The following is a 14,009-nucleotide window of genomic DNA, read 5'->3' on the forward strand; positions in this document are numbered from 1 at the left end:
AATGAAAATATTGAAAAATGAAAATCTGCCTTTTTTTCTTTTTTCCTTCATGATTTTTCTTACATTTTCTTTGGACTTTAAACCAATATCGCATATCACACAAATTATTTTTCATCGCAGAGTCAGATTGAAAATGACTTCCAGATGGCAGTTGAAATACCAACTTAAAAAGCATAGTGCAGATTTCTTTTATTTTAATTAAAAGCTCCATTGGTATTATTACAAACATCTTTTTGAATGAGTTCTGGCCTGTACGGCAGCACAGTTCAGTCATAACTGCAATAATAACAAGAATTTATCATCTAAAAAACAGGTACAAACATAGATCCCATATTCAAAACCTTCAACTTTGATTGATGAAACTTATCTGCCATGGACCACTCCTGGACAAATGAGGGATTACACTGACTATATCAAATTAATGAGATTTATAGGATACATTTTGGAATACAAAAACGATTGAAAACTTCCCTAAATAATGGTCAAATGAATCACTTTAAATACATTTGTGACACCTTGACTCCATATCTGGCATATGATACTGAACAAAAACATTCCATATTCAATTAGTCGAAGTGAAATGATTAGTAACAGCATTATTCAACCAACTAAAGGTGCAAATTAGCACAAAGCTCCACTCCATCATCCTTCTCAACTATCAATCACAGCTAATGCGCACTGTCCTCTGCCTGGTTCAGTCATGTTCAGGTGATGTTCAGCATCCATCACCGCGCAGTCTTTTTCTGGCACTCGCATTCATTCTCATTACACACGTCCGTAATTACGCTTTGATCCCACTTGATAAAAGCCAGTTTGAAACGACGCTTTTCTTTTTTAGCGCAGGTTTTGATTTGCCTTGTCTGTTGTTGAGGTGTACGCTAACGGTGTCAAGTCGAGCCCAGACAAAGATATGAGACTAGCCTACTGTCTATTGTCTGTCGACGCACAGACGCGGGTCACGGAAAGAGTTAGCATTTGGGGTTTATGAATATTCATTAAGCTAACGGCGGACAAATTACAATGAGAGTCTTTCAAGAGCGCACTTAGCATCAGCTTTTGTGGTATTAATTATGCTACGCGTCGTTATGAGCGCTAAAGCTAACGTTAAAAAGTGTGAGGGCTAATGGCAGATGAGGGTTAGCAGGGTAAGAAAGCTAGCTTTATTCATGTTGCTATTTTTAAGACAGCCATATTTGATAGCTTAAAAAACAGGTCAAGATTGAGTTCAAACTTAGCATTGGGCTTAAGATGAAATAATTTAATCAACATAAAATTTATCATGCTAGATAGAAGTAGCAAACTTGGTAAATTGATATGTAGGTCAACGCTTTTAATGTATATATCATATAACATGGAAAGAGATTCTGTAAAGAAAAAGTGTGTAGCTTGAAATTCATGTTTAGCAAAAATGTGATAAATGCTTAAAATGTTTTAAAATAGGCAATAAACAAATATACAGTCGGTTTGTGAACAATATTATTTTCAGTTAGTCGACCAAAGAAATTATTATTACCACAGTACATTTCGATTTTTTACAATACATTTGAAACCAGAAAGATGAAAGCTTCTTAATGGGAAACTGTTATTCAATTATTTTTCGTTGTTGTTGCCATTTTGAATTAATAATGCCACTGTCTTTGTTAAAAAAGACCGTGGCATTTAGTGTGGTCTCTCCAGATAATAATTTTCATTTTAATAGGCGCGTAGTCACGATTATTCTGATAAATTGCCTGCGTTTTATTTATTTTAAGGTTCTAGGCTTTTAAAAAAAACACACAATTGTAATCTGTCAGTGAGAAAAAAATCCTGTGGAAAATCCTGTATTTGATGAATTGATATAATGTTGTAACGCATTGATCAAAGTAGCTGCCAGCAATCCATTTAATCATCTCTCTGCGTTAGAACCGATCAATAATCACAGGCCATTATTAGCGCTAAAGCTAATGTTGGCGTGACATGGCTGAAGGCAGACAGGGTTAGCGGCGTGCGTCGGTGCATGTGTGTGTCAGCTCGACGGAAATAGGTCAGGATCCAAGCGCTGACTTTAGCATTCCGCTCGTGTGACGCTTCACGACAGCTCCAGCCTTGAATGAACTCTCCCACTCACTACTCCTCTCCATTCATCCTCCAGGGCCGAGCCACTCAAATCTGAGCACTCGACGTTTGGACCAAATGTCTAGTTTTTCAAATGAACCGGGATCTGCACCTACAAAATGATTCTGTCAATCGATAATCGTGATTCTTCAAGTCACAATGTCATCGTAAAAACGGCAAAAGTGTAATTGTGACCATTGTAGAAGCAAAAGTAAAATATTTTATTTCAAGCTGCACTCTTGAATGTAAAACACTTTTATATAGATGTGATTTAATAAAGCTGGTCACGTACTGAAGGAGTGAGATTAGACTATTTGAATTGTTATTATTCTCACGATATATATGTAACACTAGATCTGCTAACTGTTAAAAACTGGAGTAAACCATGAGACCGTAACTAACTTTAACCTGCCAGACACTAACATTAAAGCAGCTAAAGGCTATGATAACCTTTTGTTGTTTATTTCACATTGTTGAAGACCCAATGTATCCTCTTTAATAGATGTACAACACACGTAGATTCTTATTTAATATTTTGTTCATTATACGTGGCAATATTAATCTAAAACGGCTAGAAACAGGTCCATTGTTTTCCTGCAGAACTATTGTTGATTTTTTTTTTTTTTTTAATAATCAGAAGTAAGTACAAACAGTGGGGGGAGATAGGGGGTAGGTGAAAAGAAACATTTGCTGAGCACTTGAACCTCAGCATCAATTATTACACTGAAGGAAATACAACATTTAAACACCAAACTCCTTTAAAAGGGGAAATATTATGCTAACTCTTTAAAAATACTTAAAATGTCACTGTGAAGAGGCGGGGATTGTATTATTAAGCCTTTTTAGATCAGTATTGAGGTTTACAATGAACAAAATGTATAAGGATGATCTACTTTATGTTATAGTTCAATATTAAGTACCTGAAAATAAATAAAAAATAAAACTTAATGGGTCTCCTTTAAGTCGAGCCTGTGTATCACTTGTACCTTTTTCCCACTGTTTATAGCCAGACCTAGACGGCGGGTACTCTGCCACAGAAATTGTACTTAAATCCAAAATACCTTGGTGATATCAATTCGAATGATCTTTGAAAGAAAGCGAAATAGCCACAGCCATTTACAAGGATCATATTTCAAACCTAGCCAGCGGTGACCTAGCTAACTAAAAGGTTGCAGGTATATGAGCCACACGGCTAGCAGCAATTGATTTATTTTTGCCTGTAAGTGCTAGCCCTCATCGCTCAAGACTGCCAGACCTTTGGAATGACTCTATTATAGTTGTTTTTGCTTATTGTCGAAAGGAATCACATCATCATACAACAGGCGAGTTAGCTTTAGCGACTCTGCCGATTGAAACACAAGGCGTTGCCAGCATAACCAAAGCAAATTTAACATTTAAGCCAAATGTGTTTACAGATATCAAAGTTAATCAATAGTAGTACTTTGAAATAGTGCTTCTTACTTAGAAGATACTTTCAGTGGTACTTGTACTTATTGTTAGTCGAACGTGATATATTAATACTTATTAGTAGTAGTAGTAATGATACTTATATGAAGAGAGTTTTTGTTACTATTACTACCTTTCCTGGTAGTTATTTGGTAAGTATTGCTGTAAGTATCATTGTAATTATAATAAGTACCAATATAAGTTCCACAAACAATAACAATGAATATTACAAGTACCAATGAAAGTACCGCTGAAAGTATGTACTAAATCTCAACTTAAAAAGCCAGATGTTAGATGACGAGCCCGCAGCCTGGTTTGTGGACGCTCCAGGAAACTTCATTCACCCATAGTCTCGCCTCACAATGCAGAATTTTCTACTTTATTTACTTGTTTATCCTTCCCTAAAAAGAACACAGTGGTGGCTCTGCTCTGGGGCACCTGTCAATCAGAGAGTGTGCACAGCAGAGCTTCAGACCCTTGACCCAAACCTGGCCCGGCCCAAGACCACAGAGCTGCCCGAATTCTGGTCTTATGTCCATTTGAACTCTTAATATGCCCTATAAAACATGCACATGCTTCTGACTCTGTTTGCTTCTGTTGATTTGGAGCTTGTATAAGTCATTTTTCTTTTATTTCTAATCACTCAGAATCAGAAAAGGTTTATTGCCATTGTCATTGAAAACAGTTCGCAAACATAGGAACTTGTCTCGGCGTTAAGGTGCAACATAAACAATGAATAATTAAATACTATTAATAACCTCTATAGAGTCAAAAAGGCATGCATAAATTAAGAATTTACTAATAAAATAAGGTAAAAATCAAAAAATAAACTTGCCTCAGTATGTACACAGATATTTACACAAAAATGTATAAATGGGCAAAAATAGTGCAGAAAGTGAACAGTGCGTGAATAATATGGTTGAGTATTGGTTAAAGTGACAGGTGTTTAGAAGTGTTCATGAGTCCAACGGCAGAGGGGAAGAAACTGCCCTGGAGACGTACAGGTCCTGCAGAGATAGAAGTTCGTGGCCGATCACCTTCTCAGCAGAGGGCGCTGTAGTCTCTGTTTGTCCCTGGCTGTGGCTCCAGCGTACCACACGGTGATGGAGGACGTAAGGATGGACTCAATGATGGCCGTGTAGAACTACACCATCATCTCCGCTGGCAGCGTGGCCTTCTTGATGTGGGAGCTGATGGTGAGCCCCCACTTGAGGTCCTGGGTGATGGTGGTTCTGAGGAGGCGGAGGGAGTCCACGGTGGTGATGGGGGAGTCTGTGATGGTGAGGGGGGGGCACTCGCTGTGCCAGAATGCAGTCTGGACCCTGCTAATACAAAGGAAATGTATTTTCAGTACTCGCATACTTGTTAGTTGCTGTTGTGTAAGCAAGTTGTTGACGACCTACGTGTGCCTAGGAAAATAAATAAAATCCGCAGAGACTTGGAGAATTAAGCTTTGCCAAGTCGTACTTTATTCTGCCGGCAGCTGGGCCAAAGTTAAATTGTTTATCTCTCTGCCAATCAACAACTTTTAGTCCAGAGAAAGACTGCATTTTCACTTATCAAATACAACATTTATTGGGCAAATTGCCATAAGTGAACCGAGAGAGAGAGAGAGAGAGAGAGAGAGGCAATTCAATCCCAGAGTTTAAAATCGACAAGAGGTACAAAGGTTTCCCAGGGTAAGTGTCAGTTATGCCACCTCTGTGGTCCAAAGTGTAAAAAACAACTTCAGTAACACTTTAAAATAAGGAAAAAGCAAAAGCATTTATAACGTGTAAATGTGTAAATCATTGACAAAACATAAAAAATAATCTTTGACATAAAATAAACGCATCATTAACACTAATAATTTAATGTTAATGATTGTTCATGATCTGTTTGTTTTTGTCAATAATTAGTTAATGCTTATTAAACATTTATAAATGCTTTGTAGGTATGTCACATAGATAATAATAGCTTCTTTTTTTACTCATGATTAGTAAATGAATCGTTTGTTAATCATTTGTTTTTTTCAATGATAACTTAATGATTAATATACATCTATAAATACAGTATGCCTTTTTGTGTAAAGTAAAGGAAAAGTGGAGGAGAAGTGTTTTTTAAAATAAGAACTGAAACGTTGCTTTGAATCCTACTCGATTACCAGCCCCTGTTGTTATGTTTCTGTGCGAGACACTTTCCCCTGAAGAGACAAACACCTCAAACATGTCCTCCCTGGCGTTAGAATGCAGACATCTCCAGCCTTGGTACGTTCCTTGCGTTCACTTCTCGCCCGTGTCACCCTGGCACTTGTGATCGATGGCCGTTGGATGACTCTTCAACAGATTTATCGCTGCTTTGAAAGTCTGACTTCATCAAATCCTCAATACGGCTGCTCATATATAGCATCGCTGATGAGTGGAGTCTGCGCCTGCGTTTTAATAGGCGCATTAATCTGCCTGGTTAATGGCGGTGTTGAGTGGAAGGTGGTCACTGCAAGACGGGCACTAAAACATGAGTTATGGACCTGTAACGGCGAACGAGGAAAGGGCAACAAGGAAAAAAAAAGAAAAAGAAAAGTGGAGTAGAGTGGAGGAATTAGAAAGGACTCTCTTTTGAACTTGGTTAATCTTGAAAGGTCTACCAATTTAAAAGTTAGAGAGAAGTTGCAACGGTGATAGCGAAACTGTACTGAATTTATGTGATTCTGGTTGGAACGGCATTTGCTTCGAAGTTGTCATCAGTTGTGGAGAGTGTTACACACTCGTGGTGATTCTTTATTTGTTAGCGCTTTGTGTTTCTGCAAACTTATTAAAAATACTAGATAATTTATTCTCATGTGACGTTTCATTAGGATTCACTGTAACCCTGCTGAGTTAATGAGTCTGGTAAAGCCAATCTAGACAAATTGGTGTTGCAATTTTGGTTTAAGTAATTAGGCCCATAGAGGATTGGATCTTATTGGTTGGTTGGATGTATGCTGGGATTGATAAAGCACTGCATTGTTAGTTGCACATAGATGAAATAGAATGTCTAGAATGCTGTAACCCCGAATAAATTGTTGTTAGACAGTGTCCTTAGGGTTCTTTCCAAATTTTGGCAGTTAGATATTGGCTTGCACTTTCACTGGCACAATTATAGTTGCTGTCATAAGGAATTTCACATTTAGTTTGTCAGTTTTTCTTTTTTTTTTGCACTGATGTGCGATACAGCTTCTCAGATATGTTGAGGATACTTTTAAAGGGCACATATTATACAACAGTTTTCCCTCATCATCAGTTTACTCAAAGATGTATTTTGATTGATGCCTGCATGTTTCAGTGATCCTGTACTGTCCTGCAACTGAGGCTCGAGCGCTCAGAAAAGTCCTGTTTTCACCTACCTCCTATCCCCAACCGCATCCCTGTACTTATTTGACATAAGACACCAAGGGACACATGTCTAAAATGTAGCCCCTTTTAAAAAATAAAGAATGTGAAATGTCACTATGAAGAGAAAAGCAAACCTTTTTGGTCTCTCTTAATACTACATTACTATATAAGCATGAGTAAATGTGCTGTATTGTCAACAGGAATTGACAGTGCATTTAATATAGCTAGCTCGTTTGCTATCATACTGTATTGGTCATACAGGGACATGACTTATCATGTGATCGCGTGACTGAACGACATAAAAAGCTGAAGGTCATAAGTGCATATATCTAGCACATATCATAAAAATACACTATAGGCTATTGTTTCCAGTAGAATAACTCGTGACAGTTATTATCAGACACAGGACATGTGATTGCGTGACTAAACTACTGTCTATGTGGCTATCACAAGAGGTTAAATTTTGCCTTTTGAATGAAATATTACATATAGATTCAACATTGTAATAGTAAAATGTGTCAGTAAATATTAGGGCTGTCACAGTTAATGTGTTAATCAAGGAAAATGTAATAAATCATGAATTAACATAAACTAATAACAGACACTGTTTGGACCAATCATGCGCGTTTAGATTATGCTGGAGGAAGTTCTGATACCACGCGGTTTGTCAGTCCTCTTCACATAAACAAGAGACACCATGGAGATCGCAGGTTGAACACTGGAAGACTCCACTCCAACCCCATCAGTTCACATTTGTCACTACAAGAGACAGTTACACCCGCAAGCAGCAATGAAGGGCCTTGAACCCTGCTATGCCTGTGGTTTCTTCCTGTACATTTACCTGACACCACAAAGATTCAACATGATACACCTTTTCTAGAGGAATATGTGTATTGTGCGTGCTGTCCCCCCCCTGTCTGTAAATACCCCCCCTTTTTTATGTTCAGCGTCTTTGGGTCACTGAAAAGCGCTATATAAATAAAAGTTATTATAAATATTATTCATATTTTATTTTATGTTGCTTTTAGATAATGACATTAATGGGGTAAATGTTTTAATCGATTGACAGCACAAGAGAATATAAAAATCACCATGTGTAATCTGGGAATGCATGTACTGTATAAATGATTGCTTGGACAAAATGGTAATAATCATACCGGAAAGCATAGGAGGGCAAGATGTGATTGCGTGACCACTATATGAATGTGCCCATGTAATTCTAACATATATACTCACATTAAAATGCCCGAACCGTTCCCTCCGCTGCGTCCCTGCACTCCCTCTGTAATTTTATGTCTAATAATGATCAGCTCCGGCTGTCTCTATCGCACTGACGGATGCCCACTGACAGCCTCGCTCATGTGGAAAGGGCCGTACCCCCCTCACGCACTACTATAGTAATGACCCTATGCAAGCACACACTCCAGCGCCACACACACCAACACACATCAGCAAATCACGGCCATTTGTTCGGTCACATGTCAACGGCCGTATATGTGTAGCAGATGACACAAATAGCCCACACAACGCGCCGCCTTTTTCATCATCTGCGGGGACCCACTACAATATCGCATCTGCGGCTAACTCAGCGCGGGGCAATTTTATGCTAATGGCTAACATATTGAATTAGACATGCTGAATGGGAAAGGGCATGAATGTATTTTGCTGGAATTCCCGTATTGTGGCAAAAGTAGTTATTTCTGCATGCTCCAGGCAGAAAAGTTTTTTTTGTTGCTGATGGTGGAATGGTGGAATACATAAAGATGTGAATGTATTAAGCATTTTTTGCATTTAAATAATGAAGCAGGGTTGAAATGAAAAGCGTGGTTACTGTGATTGTGACGTTTGCGTTAGCCACATATACAGCTTAAAGGTGTCCACTATAATGTATTGTGTTTATTAGATTAGAATATTATTATAGCTATATATTTTACTATAGGCATTGTGGGGCAGATACACACTTGACAATTACATTAGCATAAACTTACTGAAGATACGTATTTTAATGCAAAAAAAGTAAGAATTAAAGGGAAAACTATCAAGTATAAGAAGTTGTCACAAAAAAGAAAAGAAACGATAGACGCAAATTGTATTTCCACTAATATTTAGCTTTTTCTCCAAAACCTTACTTGATCATTTTTAATGGACTACAACTTCTTCAGCCATCAACCAAAATCCTTATATTACGCCTGACATTATAAGTAAATGATTTTGTTTTTTGAATGGATTTACAATCTCTTTGTCATCTCAAAGCAAATTTCTTGATCATCAACGCCAACATGTGTCTTACATGTTTATTTAGCTTCTATTCAACCTGACGACCGCTCCAATCAAAACACTGTAACCACATATGACGGAAATGTCCTTGCTCTTTCAAACTTTGCTATAACATTATTAACTGCAATAAGATGTGTCCGAACACTCTTATCAGAAATAATGAACTGCACTTCACTTAGATCCACTGCACTTGTAAATTACGGCTTGTGGCTGTAGCCTACTTTCACAATATAATAATGACTGAAGATTTCTCAAGCAGCGTCCACTTCTAATTACTAATTGGCCTTGCTAATAATAAGCAGCTTTGCATATGGAGTTATGATGAAAATAGCTGTTTTGAATCATTTCAGGGTCATTTATTCCCACAGACATGCATTTGTGATGAACGAATCAAAAAGTAATGTAACAGTGGGTGAAGATGACTGGATCAAAATGAGTTTCAATGAAACGTCTAAGATGATTATAGCAATTTATTTTATTTGGTAACACTTTATAATAAGAGAAATCTACAAACAATTTATGAATGTTTAATAATCAGTAACAAATGTTTAATAATCGTTACACATTTTTGAACAAAGACAAACTAGGAATCATATCAACAAAGCATTTATAACCATTGCTCATAATATATAAATGAATAAAATAATAATAATAAAAAATAATAATATATTGCTGGTATTGGATTTTTTAATTTTTTTAAATTTTTATTTAACATTTCAAGGATAAGGTACAATGTATTGTCTTCGTGAAGAAATATTTAAGGGGAGACATTTGGACCTTGAGGAGACCCATGTGAGAGATTATACAAACCTCCTACACCGCCTGGGAATCGAACCCATAACCCAGGCATTCTAACCACTCATTGGAGGTGCTTCTCATGGAAAGTGTCGCCTTTGCAGTCTATAGCGTTAGTTCAGTGCTTAGGAGAATGTGTGAGTTAACATAATCGGGTCAGTAAGCACCGGTGCTGTACCTCTGGGCAGGCCTTGATCCCCTGCTGCACAGGGCCCACAGTGCCCCAGCTGAGAGGACACACATGAGCGCTATGAGCTGGAGTCAGCCCAGGCAGCACCGTGGAGCTAAGAGAGACATACACATTACTGTGGAAGACTATCTAACCCCTAACCCTGTCATGCAATAAAGTCAAAAGGGATTTGCCCAAGCAGATACGCATATATTGTAAAAGCATTTCTTGGGATCTAAATGAGGTGATAAAATGTTTAACTGTTGCTAGCTTTTTAGATAATGATAACATAGTTAAGCTAACGACTAGCATGGTTGACTGGCGCAAATTTGGTAAATGACACAGCAAAACTCTGCTCTGGCCTCTGAAACTCATGAAATGCTTATAAACTCATTACTCATTGAATAATTAGGATGCGAGTACGCACTAGAAAAGTGATGAGTAACTCTGGATTACTAGTTCTATACTTCATGTTTTTAAGAAGGGATTACACCTTCCTGTTTTATATTATATTTCTGTCTTAAAATGGGAGCTTCGAAGTTGTATTCAGGTAGCATACTTTGTAATAACAACAAAGAACTTCGTAAACAGCATTTTTCTTTTACCTGAGTTGAAACTTTCTCATGTTATGAATCACGCATTAGCGCACTATTAATCTGCTGTAATTACTTATCAGGTATGCATGCTCGTAAATGGTATAACTTCGTCATTTATCAGGCATTATGAATAGGTTTTGATAAGCTAATAACTTTTCACATACATTAATGATTTAAAATGGTTGAAAATTGCCACTTACTGTGTTTTGGGAATCTAAACCCTCTCGCCGTGTGGTCAGTAACACCATGAGCCCACCAGAGTTGATTTATGGCTTCTACTAAAAGCTATTACTTACCAGTTTGCTAAGGTTAACCACGAGGACCTTCCTAATGACTGCTTTACAATGGGTTCACTGCAAATCCAACCTCTCTTTTTACAAGGAGAGCCTAATAGATGTTCCTGTTAACTACACATGATCAGTGTAGCACATAATGGGGCATAGGCTTGAAAGTACATGGGTATTTGGCATATGACTCTGCTAAGACATAGGTTTTATCTTGCAATGTGAACTAACATTTTGGTTGCATATGCAAACCTCACTATTTTTTATTGGGATATTGTGGGAAGGCTCATGATATTATAGAAGAAAAATAACCGCGTTTGCTCATAAACAAGAATGTCCACGTAAAACTAACTTAACTTTAACTGTGTTCAACTTTATCGCAACACAGTTTTAGTACCATTGACTAAAGGATAATTCAATCATTTAGAATGTGACCAAAACATTAGGCAAATGCTTATTGATTCACACACTACACCTGGGCTATTCAACATAAGGCCCGGGGGCCAAATCAGGCACTCCAAGCGATATAATCCGGCCCACGACCCATCTTTCTAATATTAAAATGAAAAAAATCTTGTTTACTGGTTTAAATCTGGGTTAGCACTAGTTAAGACCTGGTTTGGTCTTGGTTTAGTCCTTGTTTAATTCTGCTTTAGACCTGGTTTGTACTAGTTTGTCTAGTCTTAGCAATGTAAAGTATTTTGTATGTTATTTCTCACAAAAATCTAATATATCAGTAGTTATTTAATTGTGTTATCTTATTGTATTGAAACAGTGATGGGGATATTTTGTGTGACCCAAACTTTTTTAACAGTAATGGCGTGTTGTGCACCTCTGGCCCAAAGAACTTGGCCCGCCGAAAAATCTGTCTCTCGAGAAAATGTATTTGAACAGCCGTGCACTACACCAATACAAACACTTACATAAATATGGGATAAAATGCACGGACACAAACAAAAACCCGGCTATCATACATATAATCACACCTTTCGCAAACATAAGCGACAATTAATTCACGTTGAGCATATGATTTCCAGACATTGCTCTTCACAACACAAATAAACACAATTAGGATCTGATCTAATAGTTCCCTCTCTGTTACCTGGTGCAGTTGAATGTCTAGTCTGCTCCTCATGTTGTGGGACTGCACTGTTACACACTACACAGACACACACTTCTACACACTTTAAGGACCTGTAAGATTCAAGACACCTAAGTCGTAGTTCCAGGGTTTACACGCATTTTGACAAACCGATTAGAATTGTGCTAGGCCTAGTTTATCTAGTTTTCTTGCTGCACAGGTAAAGGTAGTGAGTGTGTTCTTCTGCTAATGCCATAAGGCTGTGCAGCAGTACATTAACTGTGACTGTTCCACTGTAAACGCCCGGTATGTCCGAGGCCACCCCAGCTCTTGGCCTGCTCCTCTTCCTGTTCCTCCTCCCAAGAGAACACTGCACTTCATGTGACTTTTGCAGACTGTGATTTTACTGTGCATCCTCTGCAAGTACACTAAACAAATTCCCAGACCGATTTTTTTATACATATTTTTTGTTTTAATACCTCACATCCTGAAAATGGCTAATTCACGCAGGATGATGGAAAGTCATTGTGGGGCAGATTGGTGTGAGAACTGGCAGCAATAAAGAAACTAAAAATAATATTAAAAAAAAAAAAGCTAATCACATTGTCTGGCCTGCAGGGACACAATGGCTTTTGAAATGAGGAGGAGTAGTTTATCATAAGTCTTTATTTTAAGAAAAAAAGGGGGGGAAATTAACTGATTAATGACACAATGGCATAATGAACTGAGTTGTTTAATAAGGAAAATCTTCCATAAAATTACTTTTGTTGTCACCTTTTCCCATCTGTAAGTCTTTGGACAACAGAAAAAAATAAATTAAAAATGGACACTGTGGATGAAGTGCCCAATGACACAAGTTTGAACAGCAGTTTGTGTGGGAATCAAAAATGATGAAAAAAAATATATACAATATGTAATAATAATAAATAAAATGTCACCTTTGTCCATGTACATATTATATGATTAAATCCCCAGTACGTGACCTTTTAGCACCCAAAATTGAAATAAAAGCATGTTTTTTCTTTTCTTTTTTTTAATTGGAGTGAAAAACATTGAAAAATCTTTGTCCTTACATTGAGCGGACTTCAATCTCCACAAACCTGACTTGTACTTGGCCCGGAGGAGTCTCTTCCTGCTTGTTTCCATAGAAATGTTGTTCTTTTGGCTGTAATATATCCATAGTATGGCATAAAACATATCTATGTCTAAGGAGAATGTTCACAAGTATGGTTTTAACTTTTTATTTTCATGCAGTCATGACTCTCCACCTCCAATTTTTTATCAACAAATGTATAGATGAAATTAAAAAAAAAAAAAAAAAATTATAAAACTCGACAGAAACAGACTCACTGTGATGAAGTTTCTAGTCTTTATCTTCTCTTTGACTCCGCCCCTTCCTCTACATCTTGACCCCACCCCCATCTCCAACATAGACGCTCTCTTTCTCTCAGACACACACACACACACACATAAAACCCACATTCCAGCGTCCTCATTAGCAATTCATGAGCAGCGTCTCATTAGACTTTAAGTTTTACCATAGACCTCTGAAGTATATGGCTGGAGCAGTTATTAATATTTCATAGTCTCCCATTGAGGAGCTAAAAACGCTGCCGACCCGTTTCCGCTACAAAGTGTTTTTTCTTTTTCTTTTCTTGCCGTTTTTCCCACTTCGTTAAGAGCGTGTCTCTCTTCTCCTCCTCTATCATGGAGTTTTGTGTGTGTGTGTGTTTTTTCTGCTGCCGATCGTTTCCTGCCACTCAGACCTTAACTCAAACTGACTTAATTGGGCTGTCTTTGTTCTGGGAAATGTAGGCATATACCTTCCGCTGTCTCCCTGAGCAGAGAGTGAGGAGGAGCACGACTGAACCCCGATTGTTGAGGAGAGGCTTGTTTTTTTTTTTGTTGCTTCTTTGC

At 37.7% G+C, this 14,009-nt stretch overlaps 1 protein-coding gene across 1 annotated transcript in view; it reads left to right on the forward strand.

Annotated features, from left to right (window-relative positions):
* Positions 1-14,009, forward strand: part of foxo6b (forkhead box O6 b) — a 72,997-nt gene that overhangs the window by 22,045 nt on the left and 36,943 nt on the right. The window lies entirely within an intron of this gene.

This window comes from Eucyclogobius newberryi, unplaced genomic scaffold (genome assembly GCF_026437365.1).
Source record: "Eucyclogobius newberryi isolate DKJ021-1_F unplaced genomic scaffold, fEucNew1.0.hap1 SCAF_16, whole genome shotgun sequence".
Classification (NCBI taxonomy): domain Eukaryota; kingdom Metazoa; phylum Chordata; class Actinopteri; order Gobiiformes; family Gobiidae; genus Eucyclogobius; species Eucyclogobius newberryi.